This window comes from Lycorma delicatula, chromosome 8 (genome assembly GCF_047948215.1).
Source record: "Lycorma delicatula isolate Av1 chromosome 8, ASM4794821v1, whole genome shotgun sequence".
In the NCBI taxonomy this organism is placed as follows: Eukaryota; Metazoa; Arthropoda; class Insecta; order Hemiptera; family Fulgoridae; genus Lycorma; species Lycorma delicatula.
Genome location: NC_134462.1, coordinates 11,970,903 through 11,998,571, shown reverse-complemented (window position 1 = coordinate 11,998,571; position 27,669 = coordinate 11,970,903). Strand labels below are relative to the sequence as shown.

The 27,669-nt window shown below is 30.3% G+C and overlaps 1 protein-coding gene across 1 annotated transcript in view; it reads right to left on the bottom strand.

Moving 5' to 3' along the window:
- The window catches only part of LOC142328683 (b(0,+)-type amino acid transporter 1-like), a 148,677-nt gene extending 121,455 nt beyond the window's left edge, over positions 1–27,222 (bottom strand). The window contains exon 1 of the mRNA XM_075372604.1: positions 27,205–27,222. The gene's annotated coding sequence lies outside the window, so the exon portion shown is untranslated. The remainder of the gene's footprint in view (positions 1–27,204) is intronic.
- Between the last annotated feature and the right edge of the window lie 447 nt (positions 27,223–27,669).

Sequence of the window (27,669 nt, the reverse complement as noted above, 5' to 3'; positions counted from 1 at the left end):
TTACAAGGGAAAGGCATATCGGTTCGAATCAGACTTTATCTCCTTTTATTTAATTTTTTCTTTCTTTATTTAAATATATTGGTTTATTAATAATTATTAACCTCTGATTGTAAAAAAAATTACGATGAATAATAATTCAATAATAACAAAAAAAGAAGAAATATGAAAAAATATCAGAAGTTATTAATGAAACAAAATTTTATGTACTTATAATTTCAAAATAAATGTGTGTATGTAATTTAATAGGCGTACAAGGAAGTCGTGTGGTGTCCACATCAATTTTTTTTAAATCTGTTATAACAATTTTTAACAGTAAATGTTGTTTTTACAAATTTTTGTCATCACCAAAAAAGAATTTGGTTAAATAAAATTAAAATTTTTCTAACTTTTCTTTGTTTTATTCAACTTATCTTACAAGATTTAGTTCAGAATTAAATACCAATTTAACAAGGTTGTTGTACGTCAAAAAATAAAAAATAACACAATTTTTTACCCTAATTTATTGGTTTTCCCCCAGATTTTTAAAAAACCTACTTCAGATACGATTCTAGGGCCTATTTTATTCGATGTTTCACGACAAAAACCACAAGAAATCACTAATTCTGTCCCTTAATTAACGTCCTAAAAAATTTCAGTACGACCTCATTTCACCAGGGTAGCAAAAATCTGAGCGAAATCTTTCACTACCCTTAACTCGTAAACGAAGCATTTTAAGATTATAAACTTTTTCCATTATTTTCACAAGTAGAATAGGTTATGAAAGTCCCGGGAGAACTTTGTGACACACTCCGTATATTTTGAGAACAATTGCATTGTGTACAGATAAGGTAATGTAATTGACCTTATTATTAACAGCTGGATTAACATATTCAATCGAGAAATTAAGAATCATAAAATAAAAGTTGTCTATTCATTAACAGTGAATGTTATCTCTACTGTACAACAATGGGCGGAACATAAATTAGAAGACAATACAATGATCGAAAGTACACTCTTACGTGCGGTTTGCATAACATTAATACATGTCTGTTTATTATTCAATACAATAATGATAATTATTATTATATAGGGTGAGCAACATGAAACCGAACCCGTAACGTAACCGCTGTAGAATCGGTAAGATACGGGTAAATTAAATAAGAAAAACATAAAACGTAATTTAAATGTTGCATTTATTTACCTTATCGTTACAAAAGATGTTCAAAATTACCACCCTAGGCATCGATGCACTTTTGTGCTCGACTGATCATATTGAGAGTCGTCTGACGTAAAACGTTGACAATCGCGTTGATTTCTCGTTAAATGTTCACCTTCACTTCATCAATATTGTGGGGATTAGATGCATAAACTCTCTCCATTAAATAGCTCCAAAGGAAAAAATCGCAAATAGACAACTCTGGGAAACGTGGAGGACACCGTCCTCTGCTGACACCTCGTTCAATTGTGAAAGCTGCCTGAACGCAATTCAATGAAACGTTTGATGTGTGACACGTTGATCCATCTTGTTGGAAGAAGCTGTATTCTTTTTCATTATCAGTTAATTGCGCATAGAATTCTTACAAAATGGCATTATCTGGATGTTAGTAATTCTCCTTTCAATATCAGCAATGGCCTAACGAAAGGTTGCTTATTTCGTTTTGCATTTGAAACCGAACCTGTTGTACGCCATTTTTTAACTAAATCGTGTATTCTATTATTTGCTGGGATACAAGCATTCGGAAATTTTTCTACGAATACTAGACGCGATTCTTCAAACGTTCCAAAACGAATATAGGCCTCAACTATAGCTATCTTCTCCTGGACTGATTAAGGCATTTTATAAAACACAACTTTTCTTTTTTCTGTTTAGCCTCCGGGAATTACCGTTCAGGTATTACATTAGAGGATGTATTTTTTAGCACTATCTACTTCCAAAGTAATATTTATTTCATTATTAATACTGAATATTCGGACGAAAATGTTTAATAAAGACGACAGGATAATTATTTTTGCTTTTTAGTACGGCACCTCTGATGATTACATAAAAGACGAAAGCGCTCAATTTATATATTTTTTTTAAATTTATTTTTAATCTTTATTTCAATTCTAGCAATTCATTTAATTAATTTGATTGATTAATGGCTAAATCTCATAATTTTTATTCCTTTTTTTAAGAAATTTCAGTGTAATAGGAAATTGAACAGATTAGCAGGAAACTACTTGGAGAATAAAGCAAGATTATTTTCAATTCTTTATCATCGATACGAAACGAGTTATTAAGATAACAATTCTTCGAAAATGATAATACGCCAACTGCATTTATTTAATTTATATTAATTATACTTTTTCTCGTAAAAGAATTATAATAAATTTATTAAGAATTCTTGTTAAGAATTTTATACATTCAAATAAATGACTGAAATTATTTAAAAATAACTTTACGGGTTTGATACGAGCAGCCAATATTACGTAGCCTTACATTTGCCTCAGCATTTAAATCGTTCTAAAAAAATCTGTTCCCTATTAAAACAATCCTCAATGTACAATAATACTTCCTTTACTCCGTTACCGGTTTAATCGTCAATTTTTAATTACCGCAAGAGTTAAAGAAATAAAACTATCGTGTTCGATCTTTTACCCGCCCTGTGTCGTACTCTTCTTCCTAATGTAACTTATAAACGAGGTAACGAGACTAGTCTTGACCTTCAGGCTTATTGAACAGCGTTTATGAGGTATCATAACGTTTTGCAGGATGAAAGCTGTATATCATGTCTATACAAAAACGCTGCAAAAGTATAATAAAGAAAATTACATCACAATTAAATTATCGTGTCATATATTATTTATGTTGTAATTAATATTGTTCTTCGTGCGGAGGTCCGAGTTTAGAAACCCGGTCAGGCATATCTTCTTTTAATACGCTACCAATTTCCACTGGTCTAGTGATTATAACTGTTGATGCCCGCTCTTTCATAATAATAAAAAAAATTTGATATGGACACCACATGACTTCCTTGAACGCCTATTAAATTATAAATACACATTTTTTGCTGCACTTCATTTAAATTTATTTCATTTGAAAGTGAGATTCGATCCTCCAATTCTTTAATAAAGTGGACAGTTACACAAATGTATTGTGGTGGACACAACATGATCACATTTTTTTGTGGTGTCCATATCAGTATTTTATATTAGTTTATATATTAATTTTGTTTCACGTCCTTTAAGTAGATATGTGGTGTAAGTAAGAATGTGTCGGATCAGTAACCATGCACACATCGGTTCGAATTCGACTTCATATTCATATATTCTATTTATTATTATTTTTTTTAAATTTAAATGTATTGATTTATTAACCTCTGTAAACATTTTTGAATTAAAATGAAAAGTACATAAAATTTTATTTCACTAATAACTTCTGATTTTTTTCATATATATATATATATTATTGTTATTATTGAATTATTATTTACTGTAAAACTTTTTTTGCAATCAAATTAATAAATCATATACTTAAATTAAAAAAAAGGAAATAAAGTCGGATTCGAACCGATGTGTCACCCCCTTGTAAGATTCAAATATTTCATTAATTAAAATTTCATTTTCCTATAACAATGGAACCGATGAAAATAAGTACCACTTATGATATGTTGTTGAAAAGCACTCATTGAGGCCTTATTACTGCAATTAAGAAAAAGTCCAAAATCCAAATGTTTTAGATTTTGGGCTTTTTTGGCCATTTTTGGCCCAGTCAATTGTAACAAAAACGGAAGGTGCACAACTATATGTTACAACATTCCTAAATCCAAAATTTCAACATTCTACGACTAATCGTTTTTGAGTTATGCAAGATACATATGTACAGACGTCACGCCGAAACTAATAAAATTGGATTCGGGGGTATATCCGGAATATCCATTTTTCCGGATTTTCAAACCGGAAAATGGATATTCCGGTTGAAATCTGAAATTTTGCACGTACAAGGAAGTAAAAATTGTTTATTATTAATTTAAACATTATTAGTATAATGAAAATCTTTTCATTAATATAAACAAAAATATTTATTATAATAATAATAATAATAATTTTTTTTTTATCTCTGATAACTGCAGCATATTTTGTGTAATTAATTCATTGCTAGTATTATTATGCTACTAATCTATTCTAAACTCTTATTAATATTTTACGATAAAGGCGTCTAAAAATTAAAATAAATGGACTTTAACCAATGTGTATGACTCGATTTTATTTTTAATTTTAATTTAAAAAATAATAATAATAATCTGTTGTGTTAACAGATTTGGCATTAAAGGTTTCAGTGTTAACTAGAAGCATTTAAATTAATGAAAGCTGAAATAAATTATATTTTAAACTGAAAGTCGTTAAAATTGTCATAAAATAAAGCAGTGTGTGACAAAAAATTATTTATATCAGAGTTTGTAGGTAGGAATTATGATTTTATTTTATAGTTTGTAATGTAAACTTTTTAAATTGTTTTAACCATATTAAATTATCGACACAAGGAAAATAATAATAAATATGTACGCCATAAGCAAGCCAATAAAGTATCGCGCATTCATAAATAAATGTAACAAATCTCATGCGAAATTAAGGATAAGTAATCGATCCAGGACTATTTTCGTTACTCGCAGAAAATACACTCTCTTTTTTTCCTGTTTAGCCTCCGGTAACTACTGTTAAGATAATTCTTTAGAGGATGAATGAGTATGATATATATGAGTGTAAATGAAGTGTAGTCTTGTACATTCTCATTTCGACCGTTCCTGAGATGTGTGGTTAATTGAAACCCAACCGCCAAAGAACAACGGTATCCACGATCTAGTATTCAAATCCGTGTAAAAATATCTGGCTTTATTAGGACTTGAACTGGAACTCTCGACTTTTAAATCAACCGATTTGGGAAGACGCGTTTACCACTAGACCAACCCGGTGGGTCGCAGAAAATACACTGAAATATTATTCCTCTTGTATTACTGGAAATGTCTATTTGTTGAATTTAAAGTTAAATAAATCGATTCATAATTACTGTAAATAATCAATAGTGAATTATCTATCTTACTTTATTCCCCGATCAACTGGCTGTTAATCTACACAATTCTATTTCAATGTGAAAAAAATCTGCCATCAAGTTCCAGGACTTCGCGTCATGCGGTTAAAGCCGCGACAGTCGGCACTAACTAAACTAATGTAATTAAACCACTTACATAAAACAAATTTCGCTTGTACGGTCGGCAGACTAGTGTAGCCGTGAGGCTTAACGCAAAAAGTACCGAGTCGTCCGGGGATTGAGTTCGAGACCCAGCCAGACCGAGTTACTTTTTTACACGTTAAATTATTCATTTATTTAATTCTACCACTTACCTGTGACGTCAAACTATAGCAGACGACTACAACAGCATTTTTTGGTTTTTAAAAAAATCTTTATTGCAAATATTGTTATTTTTTAATTGTTAACAAATGTGCCTAAGACAATACGACCTTAATTAGGCGAAATTTCGATATAGTGAGGGTAACCTTGCTCTACAACCTCACCCCCTTGATCTTTTAAGTTGAAAATTAATGGCATCAGTACCCCAAACATAGACGTAATCTGAATGAGTTTAGTCAAAATCGGTCCGGTAGTTCTGGAGGTATAAGGTTATTTAGAGGCTAACACCGAACACACATACATGCAATCATTAACATCCGGAAAATTTTCAACCGGTTTTTTGGGTTCCTTAAGTACCAAAAGATCAAGATCCGGTGAAAACCGCATATGCCTGAGTTGGACCGACTACCATACTTTTCCTACTAGAGCTAAGCATCTGCTATAACGCTATCAAGACAGGAGAGTAATTGGCAAAGTAATTGCGTGACTTTCAGAGTCAGAGCCAAAAAATAAAATCAGGATGTATATTTTTTAGAAATGGGGAAAAAAGTTAAAAAAACGTTTTTCTTAAAATATTCTTCATATATAGACTACAGTTTAACAAAATTACTTAAGTAAACTTTTACCGAAATCTAACACCGCCTTTAAAAAAAAATTTCAAAAAAATTGTTCTGCATTTCAGTGGGGGGTCTATAATTTTTTTTTAAAGAATATAAGCATTTCTTGACAACTCTATACATATGAGATATAAACTTTTGAAAAATATTTTAACCGAAGAAAGGAGATGGAGTAAAAATCGAAAAATATATATTCTAATTTTAAGTGATTCTTTGAAAGAAACTGTTTTTGATTATTTAATAGATGCACTGTAGGTAACAAATTTGCTTTAATAAAGTTTTATCTAAAATGCCTCTGAAGAAAATCGAAATCAGTTTCTTCGCGATATCCCCCCAACCACCTACCGAATTTTGAAAAAATTAATCCCATCAATACCCCATATATAGAAATATTTGAGTTCAATTTGAAAAAATTAGTTAAGTTAATCCTAAGATACAAGGGCAAATGCAATGCGACACACATACGTAGATATTTTTATCTTAATGAATTATTTGGACTCTAAAACGTAAAGATATACAACAACAAAAAAACCCTATACATTCTCGTTTAAGTAGCTATATAGAAGGGAAAGTATAGCGATCGGTCAAAATTGAACGTATCCGGTTTTTACCGAATCTTGACAAATTGACCTCTAAGAACCCCAGAAAACCGAAAAATGGAATTTTTGCCACAAAATGTGCGTACGAACACAGTATGTACGTTTGCGTGTAAATCGCCTTATATCTCCAGAACTACTTGGCCGATTTTCACCAAACTATAGTAGAAGCATTAATGCAATTAAATTTTCAATTCAGAAGGTCGGGGCTTGGGGGATATGGAGGGAAAAGAAATCGTCTCCAGATTTTGCATAATTAAGATTATATATATATATTATATAATTATTTATTATTTTATATATATTTTTTTTTTTTATAATTTTGTGACTAGTAATAAACAACTTTTGTAAAAAAGGTTTTGTTAAATTTCACCCCCACCCTACTACGGTTTTAATTTTGAAGAGTTATAGAAGGCAATACAAGCGATGATTTTCGTTGCAATTTTTTTTTAATATTTTTAATTATAAAAGTAACATCTTCTGTGGAAACATTTTTTTGCTAAATTGCACCCCCACTTCAAAAATTATAATAATTTTGAAACAATGTAGAAGGCAGTACGTCAAGTCTTTATCGTTGCAGTTTTTTCTATTAGCCTCTCGTTAGCTCTACAAATTTGTTCCCTATCAAAGTGGGGTCTTAACCCAGCCATCCCCCGTCTTACACATCCTACATCTCACTTACCGGCCGGACTACTGCTGTAGTCGTCTGCTATGTTTTTACGTCAAAGGTGAGAGGTAGAATTAAATAAATGAATAATATTTTTTTTTTTTTGTCTTCAGTCATTTGACTGGTTTGATGCAGCTCTCCAAGATTCCCTATCTAGTGCTAGTCGTTTCATTTCAGTATACCCTCTACATCCTACATCCCTAACAATTTGTTTTACATATTCCAAACGTGGCCTGCCTACACAATTTTTTCCTTCTACCTGTCCTTCCAATATCAAAGCGACTATTCCAGGATGCCTTAGTATGTGGCCTATAAGTCTGTCTCTTCTTTTAACTATATTTTTCCAAACGCTTCTTTCTTCATCTATTTGCCGCAATAATAATATTTAAAGTGTAAAAATTTATTTAAAGTGGCCGCTAGTACCGCCACACCCGCGCGAATAAAATAGGTATGCGCGCGCGCTTTAGTTAGAATCATCGAATTAAATAAACATAAAATATTTTATTTAAATAAAATGATAAATATTTTTAATTAAGTTGTGTGTGTGTAAGCCGAGAATCAGAAAAAAGAAACGTGACGGGAAAGTCCTACAACTATGTTGTCAGCTTTTTTACATGATCACCATACTTTCCCCTTTAATATAGTGCAACAAGACCGGTATTACGGACCTGAGTAACGGATTCCTAAAGTTAAGAAGAAAGTAATAGAAAATATAATAATGGGAGGAATTCAAAAAGGGGCTAAAAGAAACCCTTTTAGTAAACGTAAAAGGTTCGTTTAACCATTGTCTTTTGTAATACTGCCCACTGACACACCTAAAAAAACGTTGTTCCGTGAGAAGAGTTACCGGACCAGCGTAGGAATTTCATGGAAAGGTGTGAGGGCAGACGATCATTCTCACGCTTCGAATTGGGTACGGTCCGGCAGGTAAAGAGGATAGGAGTATAAATACTCCGGGGAAGACCAGTTGAAATCAGTCTAAGCGAGACGTTATGATGTGTCTGTGAGGAGAGTTCTGCGAGATGTCATTCAGGGAAAAGGTCAGTAAAGGTCAACGAGAATTTCTATTGTGTACAAAGTTTGACGCTATTAAGGTGACGTCACAAGTAATTCCAATATATGAAAACAAGAAATGATTCGGTGAGTTACTGTTAGACTATAAGTGAAAGAGATAATGTACTAAATTTATTCATAAATTGGCAGGGTAGTTTTATTTGTGAACGGCAAAGATATTTGCAGTGAAATAACTTTATAGTTGTCTTATCTATTGTATTACTGTTAATATAAGACTAGTTGCTAAAAGTGTTAAGATTAGCGGTTACCCTAAAGTCAGTGAAATTCAGTTGCAATGCAACTGAATTCTGCTTTTCATTATTTATCTATCTGTAAATAAATCCTGAAGATTACTTTAAATTCAGCTTTGTGCGTAATCACTGTTTGTTATTATTATTATCGTTCTGGTTGTGATTACTATGATTATTATTTGTTTATTATTGACATGACTGTTTGCTGTTGTCATTATTATTATTATTGATGCGTCGTTTTATTTATGTTTTTAAACCAATAAATTGTAATTATATAAACTTTTTAAATTGTTCATCTCTCAAAATCCTAATCGAGCCGCATACACGCGACAATAAATATTCTAGTTATATTCCCGGGAAAGTATTCTTTTTTGACTAACATTAAATCTATGCATGCTTTATACCGACTTGAGACTAACTAAAATGATTCTAAAAATATAGCCTATTTAATAACTAAACATTTTTAATTCTCCTCGATCATTACGGCGTTGTTTTTAAAACACCCAAAATGGGCCTTTTTTAAAATTTTAAAAATAATATACTAAACCTAAATATCTATTAAATATAAACATTCCGTTTGTTTAGTAAGGTAGTTGTAAATTACTATTGTACTGCAATCGTATTATTTCTAAATTCTGTTTGTATTACAAGTTACTGCTAAATTTGTCCTACACACCATTGTATTACATTAATTTTTTTTTCATATCATATTACTGTTAAAGAATCTTTTCTGTTGTTACTCTCGCTTTTCGTTATTGTTCCTCTCACATCCGTTATAGAGCTCGAAGAATGAATCAAAGGAGAATACATAGTAAGGCAATATATTAAGTGAAGTACTTACGAGTAAATTGGCTAAATCATTTGAAAAATGTCAATAAAATATCAAAGACGATTTTTGATGGAAGGATCTACGCTCAAAAAAAAAGGAAGGCCATAAAAGATGGCTGGAAGATAAACAGCGTAATCTTTTATAAACCGGTTATGAAGAATTGGAGTATAGTTTCGAGGGATAGAGACAACAATTCGTGATCGTGATGCCTAATCCACAAGAGCTCAAAATACATACGCAAGCACGCGCGGGTCAGTCTAAACTTTAGACTCTAAACCAGGCGTGGCCAATACCTTTTTGTCTCCGGGCCGAATTGGAAAGTAAACTTTTTTCACGGGCTGAACGAAATATTACAATTAAAAAATGTTAAGTATAAAAACTATTCATTTAAGCAAACAAAATGTTATTACGGAATTTGTTGTACTTTTATTTATATTCATTAAAGAAAACGTTTGTTCACAAATATAAGCCGAGCTGAAGATTACTAAACATTTCGTGGCAAGTTTTTTTAAACTTGCTTGCTTACTTAACTTAAAATACTTCGTATTTTCCATTATTCAATCGCTTACAAAAAAGCTAATATTGAAAACTTTTTCGCAGGCCGCATAAATTCATTACGCGGGCCGTATGTTTGTCACGCCTGCTCTAAACCGCAGAAAATATCGAATCATGAGATCAGTTTATTATTACATCGACATTTATTTAGATACTTTTTAAATTTCTCGCTCACTTGATTTGATAAGTCAAATAAGCAATAAAAATCACACTGTAAAATTTTAAAAAATAAATATCGATAATAAAAATGTGATCGATAAAAAAATAATTTAAATGTCCCATCGCACAACTGCTAAAATTTATTGTACCACATGCAAATACAGTAATATTAAATCTGTCAAATCAGTTTTATTGCCTATAGATACTAAAAACTAACTAATAAAACGAAAATAAGATAAATTTAGTAATAAACTCCTGAAATAGTCCTCTAATTAAAGACATATGAATACTATTTTATATCAATTATTTAACAGCAAGACTTGAGTCTATTTATAAATACCGTCCAATTGACTGTAACATAAATAAGTCAATCATTTACTTTCACGTTCCTCATTCTTCTTTCTGTGTAAGCTATCAGTTTTATTTTATCTCAACTTATACTTTTTTCTTTTTCTGTTTAGCCTCCGGAAACACCGTCAGGTATTACTTCAGAGGATAAATGATGATATATATGAATGTAGTCTTGTGTACAGTCTCAGGTCGATCATTCCTGAAACGTGTAGTTAATTGAAACCTAACCACCAAAGAACACCGGTATCCACGATCTAGTATTCAAATCCATATAAAAGTAACTTGCCTTTACTAAGATTTGAATCATAGAACTCTCGACTTCGAAATCAGCTGATTTGCGAAGACGCGTTCACCGCTAGACCAACCCGGTCGGTAACTTATTATACTTCATTTTAATTAATTGTTTCACATACTTTTTTTGTCTTCCTTATTTCATCGTTGTTTTCGTAAATAAAATATATTAAACGATAAAATATATTTTTAAAATACCACATGATTAAAATGAGACATACAGTGCTTGCAATGTTTAGAAAAAACATTAGTCTTACGTAAAACAATGTTGCCAAATCTAGTGTAGTAATATTCAATTACCATTAAAAAACAAAGCGATGGATATCATTTTTTTTTATTCTCTATTTTAGAAAGCTAATCGTTCTTCCTATTAGTAAAAAAAAAATACGTACACGTCCACGAACACGTAAATTAATAAATCCAGTCACAGCAACCGACATGTTTCGTAAATATGTTGTATTATTTCTTTATTAACTAAATCGTCGAGACAATTAGGGAATATGTAGATAATTTAGATAGAACAGAAAATAAATAAATCACAAAGGGAGAATAATGTAGTAATGAAAATGTGAGACAGTGAAATTTGGCAACAGTTGTAAGATTTAGTAGTGTCGTATTACCGTTTATTAAACTTTGCATACAATATTAATAAAATTTTAATAATTACACATTGTAAATTTTTAGGCGATAAAGAACACTTTTATAACACAACTAGAAAATTAATAAAATTATTTAAAAGCAATAGCTTTTCAGATTTAAAACAATCACAAAGAATAATAGTAAAATATTTAAAAAAGATTTGATTTTTTATATTATGTAATTTGTAATACATAACATTAGAGCATGGTTTATAATAATATTAATAAAACGAAGACATTGTAAATTTAATTTGACACGCATTTTTTTTTCTCTTTTTTTTCTTTCTGACTATAGTTATTGCTGCTGCAGCAGCATAATTATAAAAGGAAAATACTACGATCAACCAAAACTTTGCCAAATTTCGAATTTTCAAGACACCCCTTAGTTCAAAAAACACAAAAAAGATTATAGAAACTTCCGTTAGATGTATTTACGAGTGTTAGCCTACATTTTAATTAATTTCTCCGGATAGCCTAAACATAAATTCTTCGAAAATGACTGAAACCTTTTTTATATGTATCGGGGCATTGATGACATTCAATTTTAGACAAAATTAAAAAAGAGGAACCGGCCTCCGTGGCGCGAGCGGTAGCGTCTCGGCCTTTATCCGAAGATCCCGGGTTCAAATCCCGGTCAGGCATGGCATTTTCAGACACGCTACAAATCATTCATCTCATCCTCTGAAACGGTGGTCCTGGAGGTTAAACAAACAAACAAACAAACAAACAAACCCGGTAACTTCCAAAATTGTTAACTTTTTGTATAGTGATTATATAAAGATGAGCTTTAATACGATTAAACTACTTATTAAGTAGTGACGGCACGCTTATACGCACTGTGGAACTGTAGCACTCCCTATTTCCACTTGATATTATCGATAACATTTAATATAATGAGTCCTTTTTTCTTTAATTTTTTCTTTATACTTTTTGAATATATAAGGTTAAGCTTAATGTCAATAGCCATCTACCAGTTTATGATACAAAAATCTTTGTACGTAACTGTGCGCTTCACAGTTCCAGCGGCGTGGTGTTTGGCTATTGTGCGCATACGCACATAACAAACTGCTCGCGATGTTGCGAGGGAGAAGAGCACTGTCACTCCTGGAGTGCCGACCTTGGCGTGCTAGTGGAAGGTAGTTTTTTTTTTACTCTGCGTGTGTATGGAACGTTCCTTGTTCGTTCCCTTTTCTATTTTAGTCGGTGGAAGGGATATGAAAGCGGTTTAGTTGTTTTTTCAGTAGTGATCAGAAGATGGCGGAAAGCAAGAGCCCTTTGTCAAATCTATCCAGAAACACGCTGGAATGGCGAAAAAGAAGGTAATTAGTAAAAACTAATTATGTATTTGTTTCTGTGTACATAGAAATTTTAATTAAGCACCGTTGGACTATAGTGTTTTTAATCGGATATTTTATTAAGTTATTATCTAATAATACTAAAAAATATTAAGACTGTACTGACATTTTATTATTTAATCGATTAAACCGAATACGGTTTTTAAGGACAATCTGCTTAAAAGCCGTATTTGATTCATTTTTTCGGTTCTTTTATTTTACAGAAAACTTTAACTATGGCCTTGAAAAGGTCCAGAAAAAACTTTTCTGGAGCACCACGGTCCACTAATTTTGCCTACCAGTCGCCACAGTTATTAAGTTATTTAAAATATCAAAGTCTTAAGTTGAAAGATTTAGGGGTAAAGGGATATTCAATAATAATTTATAAACAGTTTTTGACTCTGTATTCAAAAACCCGTTGGCTAAAAAAGTTGAAATTTGACACAAATATTTGGCTATACATACGCGCCAGCTATAGTTCGAATTTAGAAGACTTTTTTCGAATTTTAGAAGACATCACAATACCTATATTTTTTTTTCTACTAAATTAAAATATCATCATCTTATTAAATAAATTGTACCAAATAGGGCTGATTTATTAAAGCAAATAAACACTCCGATAAATAAACGTTTAAGCCCACAAAAAACAAGCAGCTGAATGGGACCCGTACTTAAAATATCAGGTTTTTTGACATTAATTTTCAAGTTTGAACATCCAACTGTAAAATACAGTTGACGTGGAACTTTTTTTAAAAAAAAGAGCCCCATGGTATCTAACTTAAGTAATTAAATACTTTTTTTAATCTTTTTATAATTACAGATACTTTATTTGTTTTTCAAGTTGCGGCTGTTATTAAAAATGTTACAAGGTAACAAATAAAGAGCAAGGATTCAAATCGGACACAATTTTTTTTACTAAAAATTTCAACTTTTTTATCAATCATACTCCAAATATAGTTTAATTTTAATGATAAAAAATGTATTTTGATCAGGGGGGTCAATTGGGACCCAAATAGTTTTATTGAAAAAATTTAATTTTTTTTATACTTTTAAATTACATCATTTTCAACATAAAAACGTCATTTCATCAAGCGGGCGATTTTTTATTCTTATTTTTGAGGTGACGGGCATCGAGACTGCTTTGCTAATTTTGCCCTATGAGAAAGGGAATTTTTAGCGTATCCTTAATTACAACAAACTTTTTTCTCCAGGATGTGAAACCAGACATTAGCGTCTGGGGAGCATCACGAATTTACCGGCATTAAAGAGCATGCGCTCGAAGATAGCAGTTTCTTGTTGAAAATTCAGAGGAATCTTCCCTCCAAAGGTAACTTCCATAAGTCTTTGCGCGCATGCGCTTTAATGCCGCTGAATTTTATGATGTTGAGCTCCCCAGATGCTAGTAAAACTAGACTCAGCGACCAATGAGAGAACCTTGTACTCATGTATTACACGATCGTACACTCGTAAGTGATCATGAGCCTACTTCTTTGGCGTACCCCCAAATATCACTTTGCATACTCCTCACTTTTTCTGTTTAGCCCCCGGAACCACCGTAAGGTATTACTTCAGAGGATGGTATGTATGAATGTAATTGAACTGTAGTCTTGTACAGTCTCAGGTCGATCATTTCTGAGATGTGTAGTAGTTAATTGAAACCCAGCCACGAAAGAACACCGGTATCCACGATCTAGTATTCATATCCGTATAAAAGTAAATGACTTTACTAGGATTTGAACCTTAGAACTCTCGACTTCGAAATCAGCCGATTTGTGGTGACGAGGTTAACCGCTAGACCAACTCCATGGGGTTTGGCATACTCCCTTTCTTTTCTTTCTTTTTCCTGTTTAGCCTCAGGTAATAAGGATAAAATCAATTGTAATAAGGATTAAATCAAAACCTAAACCGACAACGATTGATCACGTCTATATGCCTACAAGCGCCCATGATATGATGAGGTAGAGTGTGTATACGAAGAGATTGATGAAGCAATTAAACACGTAAAAGGAGATGAAAATTTAATAATAGTTGGAGATTGGAATGCAAGCATTGGAAAAGGCAAGGAAGGAAATATAGTGGGTGAATACGGGCTGGGCAAAAGAAATGAAAGAGGGGACCGACTTATAGAGTTTTGCACGAAGTATAATTTAGTAATTGTCAACACCCAATTTAAAAATCATAATAGAAGAATATACACTTGGAAAAAGCCAGGCGATACTGCAAGGTATCAGATAGATTATATCATGGTTAAGCAAAGATTTAGAAATCAACTCGTTGACTGCAAAACTTACCCTGGAGCAGACATTGATAGCGACCATAATTTGGTGATAATGAAATGTAGATTGGGGTTTAAAAACCTGAAGAAAAGTTGTCAGATGAATCGGTGGAATTTAGAGAAGCTTGAGGAAGAGGAGGTAAAGAAAATGTTTGAGGAGGACATCGCAAGGGGTCTGATTAAAAAAGATAAGGTAGAAAATGTAGAAGAAGAATGGGAAAATGTTAAAAAGGAAATTCTTTAATCAGCAGAAGCAAACTTAGGCGGAATAAAGAGAACTGGTAGAAAACCTTGGGTTTCAGACGATATATTGCAGCTGATGGATGAACGTAGAAAATATAAGAATGCTAGTGATGAAGAAAGTAAAAGGAACTATCGGCAATTAAGAAATGCTATAAACAGGAAGTTCAAACTGGCGAAAGAAGAGTGGATTAAAGAAAAGTGTTCAGAAGTGGAAAGAGAAATGAACATCGGTAAAATAGACGGAGCATACAGGAAAGTTAAGGAAAATTTTGTGGTACATAAATTAAAATCTAATAATGTGTTAAACAATGATGGTACACCAATATATAATACGAAAGGTAAAGTCGATAGATGGGTGGAATATATTGAAGAGTTATACGGAGGAAATGAATAAGAAAATGGTGTTATAGAGGAAGAAGAGGAAGTTGAGGAGGATGAAATGGGAGAAACAATACTGAGATCTGAATTTAAGAGAGCATTAAAAGATTTAAATGGCAGAAAGGCTCCTGGAATAGACGGAATACCTGTATAATTACTGCGCAGTGCAGGTGAGGGAGCGATTGATAGATTATACAAACTGGTGTGTAATATTTATGAAAAAGGGGAATTAGCGTCAGACTTCAAAAAAAGTGTTACAGTCATGATACCAAAGAAAGCAGGGGCAGATAAATGTGAAGAATACAGAACAATTAGTTTAACTAGTCATGCATCAAAAATCTTAACTAGAATTCTATACAGAAGAATTGAGAGGAGAGTGGAAGAAGTGTTAGGAGAAGACCAATTTGGTTTCAGGAAAAGTATAGGGACAAGGGAAGCAATTTTAGGCCTCAGATTAATAGTAGAAGGAAGATTAAAGAAAAACAAACCGACATACTTGGCATTTATAGACCCAGAAAAGGCATGCGATAACGTAGACTGGAATAAAATGTTCAGCATTTTAAAAAAGTTAGGGTTCAAATACAGAGATAGAAGAACAATTGCTAACATGTACAGGAACCAAACAGCAACAGTAATAATTGAAGAACATAAGAAAGAAGCCGTAATATGAAAGGGAGTCCGACAACGATGTTCCCTATCTCCGTTACTTTTTAATCTTTGCATGGATCTAGCAGTTAATGATGTTAAAGAACAATTTAGATTCGGAGTAACAGTACAAGGTGAAAAGATAAAGATGCTACGATTTGCTGATGATATAGTAATTCTAGCCGAGAGTAAAAAGGATTTAGAGGAAACAATGAACGGCATAGATGAAGTCCTACGCAAGAACTATCGCATGAAAATAAACAAGAACAAAACAAAAGTAATGAAATGTAGTAGAAATAACAAAGATGTACCACTGAATGTGAAAATAGGAGGAGAAAAGATTACGGAGGTAGAAGACTTTTGTTATTTGGGAAGTAGAGTTACTAAAGATGGACGAAGCAGGAGCGATATAAAATGCCGAATAGCACAAACGAAACGAGCCTTCAGTAAGAAATATAATTTGTTTACATCAAAAATTAATTTAAATGTCAGGAAAAGATTTTTGAAAGTATATGTTTGGAGCGTCGCTTTATATGGAAGTGAAACTTGGACGAACGGAGTATCTGAGAAGAAAAGATTAGAAGCTTTTGAAATGCGGTGCTATAGGAGAATGTTAAAAATCAGATGGGTGGATAAAGTGACAAATGAAGAGGTTTGCGGCAAATAGATGAAGAAAGAAGCGTTTGGAAAAATATAGTTAAAAGAAGAGACAGACTTATAGGCCACATACTAAGGCATCCTGGAATAGTCGCTTTAATATTGGAAGGACAGGTAGAAGGAAAAAATTGTGTAGGCAGGCCACGTTTGGAATATGTAAAACAAATTGTTAGGGATGTAGGATGTAGAGGGTATACTGAAATGAAACGACTAGCACTAGATAGGGAATCTTGGAGAGCTGCATCAAACCAGTCAAATGACTGAAGACAAAAAAGTTCGTAGTTGCCTCAGGTAACTACCGTTTAGATAATACTTCAAAGGATGAATGAGGATGATGTGTATGAGTGTGAATGAAGTGTAGTCTTGTACATTCTCAGTTCGACCATACCTGAGATGTGTGGTTAATTGAAACCCAATCACCAAAGAACACCGGTATCCACGATCTAGTTCAAGTCCGTGTAAAAATAGCTGGCTTTACTAGGACTTGAACGCTGGAACTCTCGACTTCCAAATGAGCTGATTTGGGGAGACGCGTTCACCACTAGACCAACCCGGTGGGTTTTGGCATACTCCCGGCTTCGTGTATACCACTTTGGAGCCACTGGTTCAAACCATACTACTACTCTTCACTAAATAGACTAATTTAAATGATAAAAGCTTTTTTTTTTTATTTTGTAGAGAAAACTTCTACGATGATTCTGTTGTATTAACTATCCTCTTCATAATGACAAGAATATATTTTTTTAATGAGTCAATTAAACATTTTTATAGAAATGAATCTAGAAATCAATCTAGACAAACGATTTTAAGTTTTTTTTCTGACGTTATCGTTAGATTTTTACAAGTAAATGGAATATATTTGATATTTTTTTAATTTTATATTACTTAAATCATCCACATATTAAAAAATGTTGACGCAAACACATTTTTAATTAAATTTTAAAAATAGAATTTAAAAAATCTGTTAAAAAATGAAATATTTAGGGGAAAGAAAAAAATATTAAAAATACATATTTTTTAAGAATTATAAAAAAAGGCCTTTTTACATCGGGTAAATTATTCTATTGTAGGCTAAACAAAACAAATTTTTAAATACAATACACAATATTAAAAAACTACACGCGTATGAGTGCACACATACATGCTTATTTATACATTCATTAATCATAAATCTGAGCGTATTGTATGTAACAAAAAAATAAAATAAATATTTTTTATAGCATTAATTAAAAATAGCTTTAGTGTGATTTTTTATTTTAATAACATGTTTACTGGTATTTAATAAAAATCAAATTACTAAATAAATGTTTTGTAATTAAATAGTACTTGTGAGTAATTTATACCTAAATATTTAATATGATTCAAAGTCACCTGATTTGATTTTATAAATACAAAACAATAATAACATATATATGTATAAAATGCATCCATTACTACTATTACAAATTATTTCATTTGATTAGCTGATAAGATGAAAAATAAAACAATAATATTTTTACGAGGATAAGTTACACAATAATAATAATAATTATTGTTATTAACAAAACTTATTTTAAATAAAATGAAATTTAATATAACTGATCAGATCCAATTTTATAAATATATAACAATAACAATGTATTTTTATGTTTTAATTATAAAGTTGAAATTAATAAATTAATATAAACTCAAAAACCACAGGTATAATATATATAAAAAATAAATAAACCAGACTTAAAAAAATACCGTAAACTAAAATCTAAAGTTCTCTTCAATTCTTTAAATTACTAAAAGTCGGTGCCAAATTAAAAAAAAAAAAACTACCTAACCCGTAATTTTAAGTCGAATTCAAAAAGGTATCATTATTACTTATTAAAAAACTTTAATAAAACAAAGTAGTTTTTAATACGACGTGAATTTTTTTGGATCTTTTCGGTAAGCGGATACCACTTATTTTTCACAAAAATAACAATAAAAACGTGCATTTTTAAATATATAAAACAATAACCAAATAAACCGATAATGAAATAACATTTTTACCAAAAAAAGGCCAATTTTCCATATTAACAATCAATCTTGGATTAGTGTACTATATATATTTTTTTTCATTTCTAGTCGTCGATTTTATTCAAACATGGGTCTTCCAAATGTACCTGAGAAAGATCCAATATAAATATTATTGCTTATAATTATAATCTTCTTCCATTTTCCTGTTTAGCCTCCGGGAATTATCGTTCAGGTATTACTTCAGAGGATAAATGAGGATGATATGTAGTCTTGTACATTCTCAGATCGACCGTTCCTGAGATGTGTGGTTAATTGAAATCCAACCATCAAAGAACACCGTTATCCACCATGTAGTATTCAAATCCGTATAAAAGTAACTGCCTTTACTATGACTTGAAAGCTGGAACTCTCGACTTCCAAATCAGCTGTTTTGGGAGAACATGTTCACCATTAGACCAACCTGATGGTTGGTTAAATAGTGGGTCCTGCACTGACCAAACTATTGCTCTGAAGAAATTACAATATCCTGATACTTTTTATAGAGTGAAGAGGCTTTAATTTTTATTTATCATTATTATTTTCACAAGCATGATGAACACATTTTAGCCTGGCCAGGAGGTTCTGCCCCCTGGCCAGGTTAAACATTCCCTGAATGACGCGACTGGAAACGCAGGTAACTATATAGTGCGGTTGGAGCTACGATGAAGATGCCAGTATATATATATATATATATATATATATATATATATATATACTTTTTTCCCAACAGATTTTCTTAAATTGTCGCGCCCGTATTTTTCACTTATTATAATGAGCCCCTACAACTTAATTAGAAAATTTGCAATTGTTTGCTCATTAAAGAGAAATAGAGGTAAATAGACGTCCAATACATATTACTTATAATTATAAATATAATCTAACCAAACTTAACCTACGCTCGTTTCGCTCGCTAACTTTGACTAGTGAGTGAAACGAGCGTAGGTTAAATTTGGTTAGATTACATTTACAATTTCTCTGTAAATAACTCCAAATAACCACGAATTTGGAAGAAAAAACTGCACATTTTCTAATAAGCCTAAAATTGTATGGGCTTATTACAATAAACCTGAAAAATATAAGAATGATTAGAAATTGCTAGAGCCGGGCGCATTGCAAAATGTAGTAGGGCCTTTACAATAAGCCTGATTTTTTCAATTCGCCTACGACATTATATATATATATATATATATATATATATGTTACAAAAACCAAACGTCCGTTTTACAAAAATAATTTTTTTGGATTTTAGAACATTGGAATAAAAAAAATTTCGCAGATTATTTAGAATTTATCAAATTCTATTTTTTTTTTTTTGTTTTTTTGTTAAAATTAAAATAAAAAAATGTTTCCTTAAGGTACAAAACTTAAAAAAGATCAATTTTTTACCGCTCGTATCAGCTTCATTAGAAATTGCTAGATAACTTTCCAATTTGCCGGGCGCATTGCAAAATGACGGAGCTCTTTACAAAAAGCCTGATTTTTCAATTCTTCTACGACATATACATATGTATGTTGGCGAGTACTGGCTCTTATAACTTGACCAGGTACCACTAGAATCAAAGTGGATGCAAGTCGTTATTAAAAACCATTAAATTACATATATATAAAATTTTCTATTAAATTTTTGATTATACTTCCGATTCCGGAGATATTGTTTATTCAGACACGATTCTGTATGACACGATTCCGCACGATTTTATTTGTACACAAAGAAATTAGATGAACCTGTTGACCGATTTTCTTCAAACTTGGTAGGAAGGTACTACCTTCGGGAGGAAAAAATGTATTATTTTTTTGAAAAAATTGGAAAAAGAGGTGAGGGTTTTTTAGACTTAATAAAATTTCAAATCTTTAACGGGGTACTTTAGCAAACAATTTTTTTTAAAAAGTTGAATTTATTTTTATCAAGATCGCAAATTACGAAAAGGTTTTATTTAATATTCCCCCTCACCCGAAAATGACTTTATATATATATATAGATTAAATGAACACAATTGAAAGTTTGATAAAACATTAACAAAATGAACATTACGGAACTCAAAAAATTTAACCTTCCCCTTTTTTCCTTTTATCTTTTCTCCCTTTTCACGTTTTCCTTTCCCCATTTTCATTTTAACATAATTTTTCCCCCGTTTTCCCATTTTCATTTTCCAATTTCCCCTTTACTTTCCTTCTCCCATTATTCTTTCCTTATTTTCCTTTTCCCCTTCCTCTTTCCACTTTTTTCTCCTTTTCCCTTTCCATTTTATTTTCCCGTTTTTCCTTTTCCCTGTTTGCCCCTTTTTTTCTTTTTTCCATTTTCCCTTCTTCCCTTTTACCTTTTTCGATTTTCCCTCTTTTCCCGCGCGTAAATCGGTCAGTAGTTTTTTAGTTTACAGCGGACACACATATCGGAATACTGAAATGAAATCATAAAATATTTAGTATAGCGTGTGTTGCTTTTACGCCCAACAGAGAGCGCTTTTTTTTTAAAAAAAAAAAGCATTTTTTTACCTATCACAGGTGTGACATCTTAGGTATATAAATAGTATGTATATAAAAATAGGGCGCGTATTCAAATGTAACGTTGTGTCAAAATTTCAAAGCAATCGGTGAAGAACTTTCAGAAATTTAAGATTTTGAACAACCGAACATTTACATTTTTATATACATATTTTTTTTTTTTATTTTTTTTTTTGTCTTCAGTCATTTGACTGGTTTGATGCAGCTCTCCAAGATTCCATATCTAGTGCTAGTCGTTTCATTTCAGTATACCCTCTACATCCTACATCCCTAACAATTTGTTTCACATATTCCAAACGTGGCCTGCCTACACAATTTTTTCCTTCTACCTGTCCTTCCAATATTAAAGCGACTATTCCAGGATGCCTTAGTATGTGGCCTATAAGTCTGTCTCTTCTGTTAACTATATTTTTCCAAATGCTTCTTTCTTCATCTATTTGCCGCAATACTCTTCATTTGTCACTTTATCCACCCGTCTGATTTTTAACATTCTCCTATAGCACCGCATTTCAAAAGCTTCAAATCTTTTCTTCTCAGATACTCCGTTCGTCCAAGTTTCACTTCCATATAAAGCGACGCTCCAAACATATACTTTCAAAAATCTTTTCCTGACATTTAAATTAATTTTTGATGTAAACAAATTATATTTCTTACTGAAGGCTCGTTTCGCTTGTGCTATTCGGCATTTATATCGCTCTTGCTTCGTCCATCTTTAGTGATTCTACTTCCCAAATAACAAAATTCTTCTACCTCTATAATCTTTTCTCCTCCTATTTTCACATTCAGTGGTCCATCTTTGTTATTTCTACTACATTTCATTACTTTTGTTTTGTTCTTTTTTATTTTCACGCGATAGTTCTTGCGTAGGACTTCATCTATGCCGTTCATTGTTTCTTCTAAATCCTTTTTACTCTCGGCTAGAATTACTATATCATCAGCAAATCGTAGCATCTTTATCTTTTCACCTTGTACTGTTACTCCGAATCTAAATTGTTCTTTAACATGATTAACTGCTAGTTCCATATATATATATATATATATATATATTCATTTTTTTTTCTGTTTTTTTGCTACATCTTGCAGTAAAGGAGTTAGTAGGAGATTTTTGCATCTATACTTTCGACTTCAATAGGCCTTCAAGCCACTATAAAATATTTTTCCCGTACCATTCCAAGGTCACTGATAACAAAAATTTTTTTTTTTTAATTTTTAAAAAAGTTTATTTTTTAAAATTTAAATCCATCATGTACTTAACGGTATTTAAAATGTACAAATTTTAATTTTTTGATAGCCCTTTCTTTAGTATTTATTGAAAAAAAAATACTAGAAACGTTCACCGCCTTTTTAGAAATTATAACTTTATTTAAAATTATGGTTATATCTTTGAATTGTTTAAATAATTTTAAAAAGTTATTTTTTACATTTATTGTGCAATTAGAGATTATTTTCTTAAAAATTAATTTTACCCAAATGCTTCCCTTCGAGTACGGGAACCCCCAAAATGAAAAAAATTTAATGCTCAAAACTATCTGTTAAATAATAAAGTCACTTAATACCCCTCCTCTGATGGAGAGCTCTCAAATTTAAAAAAGATCGACAAATTTTTTTTTTCTTAATTTCGATTTTAATTTATTTAAAATCAATTTTAGTGAATATTTTATTAATCATTACAAAAAGCTCCCTAATGCATAAGCCCCCCAAATGTTCTTAAGATCGAAAATATATTTTTCGAAATTGTGATTGTAATATATTAATATAAAAAATGTTGGTTTTTGTTTTATTTTTTTGAGCTTCTTGCGTTCAAAAATTAAAATATTTAAATATAATCAAATAACTACTCATATTCAACTTACTAATAAAACTGTGTTATATAAAAAATAATCACCGAAAAAATAAAACCATTTATAATTGTAAAAGAATTTTACAATTACCTTCAATTTAAAATAAAACACTAATTTTAATTTATCTGAAATTATATTTCAAATAAATTGTAAAAAATTATAAAACATTATAAAATCAGTTTGGCCTTATATGGTTTATAGAAAAACCGCTACATTAATACTGGAACATTTCAGAAATATTTACTTTTCACCTCTCGTTTATTTTATTCATCAAATATAGTAGTACTGCAATGTGTTTTTAGTTATTATACTAACAAATGGTGTTATTTTTCAATTTTTTTTCATTCGTACCGTAAAATGTATTGAAAAGTAAACGGCAGTGATCTATTTATTACTTCTTTTTTCAAGAAGTTCGTAAGAACTTTGCCGGTAAGAGTCCGCAGAACTGGACGGCACGGCGAACTCGACGAACTACGTTTAAATTTCCAAACATAACCTAACCTAAAGTGAAATGAAAATGGGGAAAAAATTAAAAAATATGCATGAAGGCATTATATTTCAGTTCAATTAGATCTGTAATAAAGAATATTTTCAAAAAATACCTAGAATTTTGTTAGACACCGTTTTTGTCTTCCGTTTGATGAACCTCGGGACTCGAATACGTCAATTTTTCTTCAAAAAGGTGGGTTTACGAATCGCGCCGCTAGGCAGCAGTACTTGATAGTACTAGGTAGCGTAAAAATATTGATAATGTACTTGAAATAATAAAATTTAAAAGAAAATATACTACAGCTTGTTTTAATAGTAAATGCTCTTATGTAAATGAAAGTACTGAAGATAAAACAATTTGTTTAATCACTTCATTAAAAGAAATAAAAGTATTAGTTTACAAGAGATTATAGCTGCTAATAAAACACGAACAGTAGGAAAGTGTTACAAATGCGGCAAAAAAGATTTGTTGCATAAAACGGAAATAAATTCGATCGGTAAAGTTTTATTCTACAATTAGAACTATTTGAACTAACTGATGGAGAAATAAAAAAAAGTTCATTCGTTTAATAATAATATAAAAAGTGAGCCAACGGATACGATAAAAATCGACGGTTACATTTACAAAGTAATAAGTGCAATATACATCGTCTTCGATTCGTGAAGGTTTATTCTAGTTTTATTTAAATGCCTATAAAGAAAAAAAAAATTGGCTAACAAATTAAAAAAAAAGTTTATTTGTTTCTTCTAGAAAGGCAATAAATTTTAATAATAAATCCATAAGATAACAATCAGTAATTTATAAAAACAAAATAAAAAAAATAATTTAACAAACGCAGCGATCCAAAAAGATTACAATGAAATTGTAAACCGTACGATAAGAGTCTCGCAGATATCATTTCTTCCGCTCAAAAAACAAAAATATCTGTAATATAAATAAACTGTTTTTTTTACAAAACGATACTGATATCAAAAAGGTAAGACACTACATTTCCATTATCAAAATCTATTATTAATTTAGAATTTTGTTTAAAAGTAATACACGTTAAATATGTGTAATAGACAATAAATAACACACAATAAACAATGTTTAAGCGTTCCATATAATAAGAAAAAAAAATTTAAATAAATTACAAAACTCTTACCGGCCCGATTTTATTTATTACACAACGAATAATACATTTACAGAAATAATACAATTCTTATGATTATTCGTTGTTTAATTCATGAAATCGGGCCGGTAAGAGTTTTGTAACAAATTTTTCTATTTTTTGCTTATTATATGGAACGCTTAAACATTGTTTATTATCTATTACTGTATATCTGTTGTCTATTACATATATTTAACATGTATATTTTTAAAACAAAATTCTAAATTAATGTTATTTCACCGAGGTATTTAAATTTTGGAAATCTCTGGATTTCTTGATTTTCATTTATTTTAATTTTGGTTTTTTTATTTTCTTTATCGTTTGTGAACCGTTGCGTTTTTTCAAATGCGATCTATAATCCTATTTTATTTGTGCATTCGTTTAATTTTAGTATTTTAGTTTGTGCTACTTGGTTGTTACTTTATTTAATATATATTTATTTATGACTTAATACTCCATTACACAAAAATATATAATTATAATCTTATCAACTACAAATAATAATACAGAAAAAATACAAATAAAAAAGCTTGCACTCTAACAAAAGAATTGTATTAATTTATTAAAATTAAAAAAAGATTTTGTTAAATTCAAACAGGTTAAATTTAAAAAATTTTCAAAACCTACTTCTAAATTTAAAAATTGTTTTATACATTTAATCAGCTTATTATAATAAAAAAGTAAATCCGTTCTGAAGAAGCAAAACTCTATGGCAAGATTATATATATATATATAGCGTAAATAAAATCAATACTTAATTATTTTATGTAAATATAAATTGGAAAAAATATTTATATAATGAACTTGAAAATATATTGATAAAATCTAATTTTTATATGTTACGAGGTGAACTGAATTTAAATTAGATAAAAGAAAATAATATTAAGAGTCGCTATATAAATGAGATTAGATATAATCCGTAATGTAGTATACGAAAAAAAATCTTGCAATACTATTATATTAAAATTACTGGTCAGTTGGAATATTAAATTAATAATTACTGAGAAATACTTGAAAAATTTTGTTAACTACCAAAAAATTATTTCATTTGGAATTTATTATAAAATCTAATCAACACATTACGATAAAATTTTATTGCAGCGGAAGTCGAACGTGTTTTATTACTATTATAATATAAACATAAACAAATAACAAAGTGATAGTGTATAAAAATAATTTTAATAAAATTAACAATAGTTAAAATTCAATTAATCCTTTTTATACTGTGATAATACAATAGATAAAATGTGTGAAATTAAACCATTTTTACGGACTGTGTTTATTTCTTTTTTTTTAATCATTCATTCTTATTAACAATCGGTGTGAAAATTATTTCATTACCGGACTGAAGAAATGGATAAAAAAGATCACAACTTTTTAGTAAAATTCTGCAAAAAATGAAGAGAATGCTTCGGTCTCATATTTAGACCGAAATCCTTCAATCGTTTGATTAAGGAACGCATCGCTTTCCTTCAATCAAACTATTAGTTCTCCGATGTCAGGTAAACTAAAGAGGAAAATTCTGAAAGGTTCTAAGAATATCTACTGGAGTGGTATCTACTTTTCAGATTCCTCATTTTCGTAGCCTGTTTGTAAAATACCCTCTACATTTGAAAGAAAAATCTATGCTTCCATCTGGATCTTTGACGTTTAGTTACCACATTATGTGTTAAAAAAAAATCTTAAATCCCGTTAAATTCTTTTATAGATGGGTTTTATAATTTTTCACTACTTTATAAAAAAAAAAAAAAATGTTTTGACGCGTTTATTACATTTTTCGTATTAAAAACTGTATCAGTTTCAAAGTTTAACATAAAATTCAATGTATAAACTACATAAAAAAACTAATACAATCCGTAAATAAACATAATAACTTCCAAAAATATATATAGAGAGAGAATATTAATTTAATAATAACCCGAAACTGACCAACTATTGAAATTAAAACGGATATTTTGAAAAACAAAAAGTAATATTTAAAAGAAAACTAGTAATAGTTAACTAAAAACAATCTTCAAAGTTAAAAAGAAAAATTACTTTAAAAAAATAAAACAAAATAAAATTTTTTCAGCTAAAAAAAATTCATTTACATTTTAAATAAAAATTTGTACGTACCTTAAAATTTTAATAAAGTGACAAAAATGTAAATATTAAATCAGTATAAATAAACTCGCTAATACAAAATTGATTCCCACAAATCATTTGAAAAGATTGAAAGCAAAATTATTATTTAAAAGACTTTTTTTAAGTATTTCAACGAGAAAAAGAAATGTAAATAAATGCACTTACCGATGTGATGTAACGGTTAAAAAAAGTGAGGTTATAAATCAACCGAAATGTTGTACCGTATGCGTCGTCCTAGTACAACTAGTGGTTAACTGATCAGTAACTGAATCCCAGCTGTTTAAGGAACCGAGTTTTCATATTATGCAATCAGCTGATAGGGTGAAGTTCGTAATAACAGACAAGGTTTTAGGGCAGAACTAGTGACAATGGAGGGAGTACATCGAATTCATATAAATAGATAACGGGGAGTATAATTGGACGTCAAAATTACCAATAAAATCTGATTTTTATTTTATTACAGTACTTGACCGAAACTAACTTCTTCGACTATATACAAACGGTCGTATATCGTAAATAACCTTAAAAATATATAATTTCACCATTAATGATTTATGTATTCGCGAATTAAATTAACTCAATATTAAAAGATTATAATCTGGTTATAAAATTATTTAATTACAAAAGAAT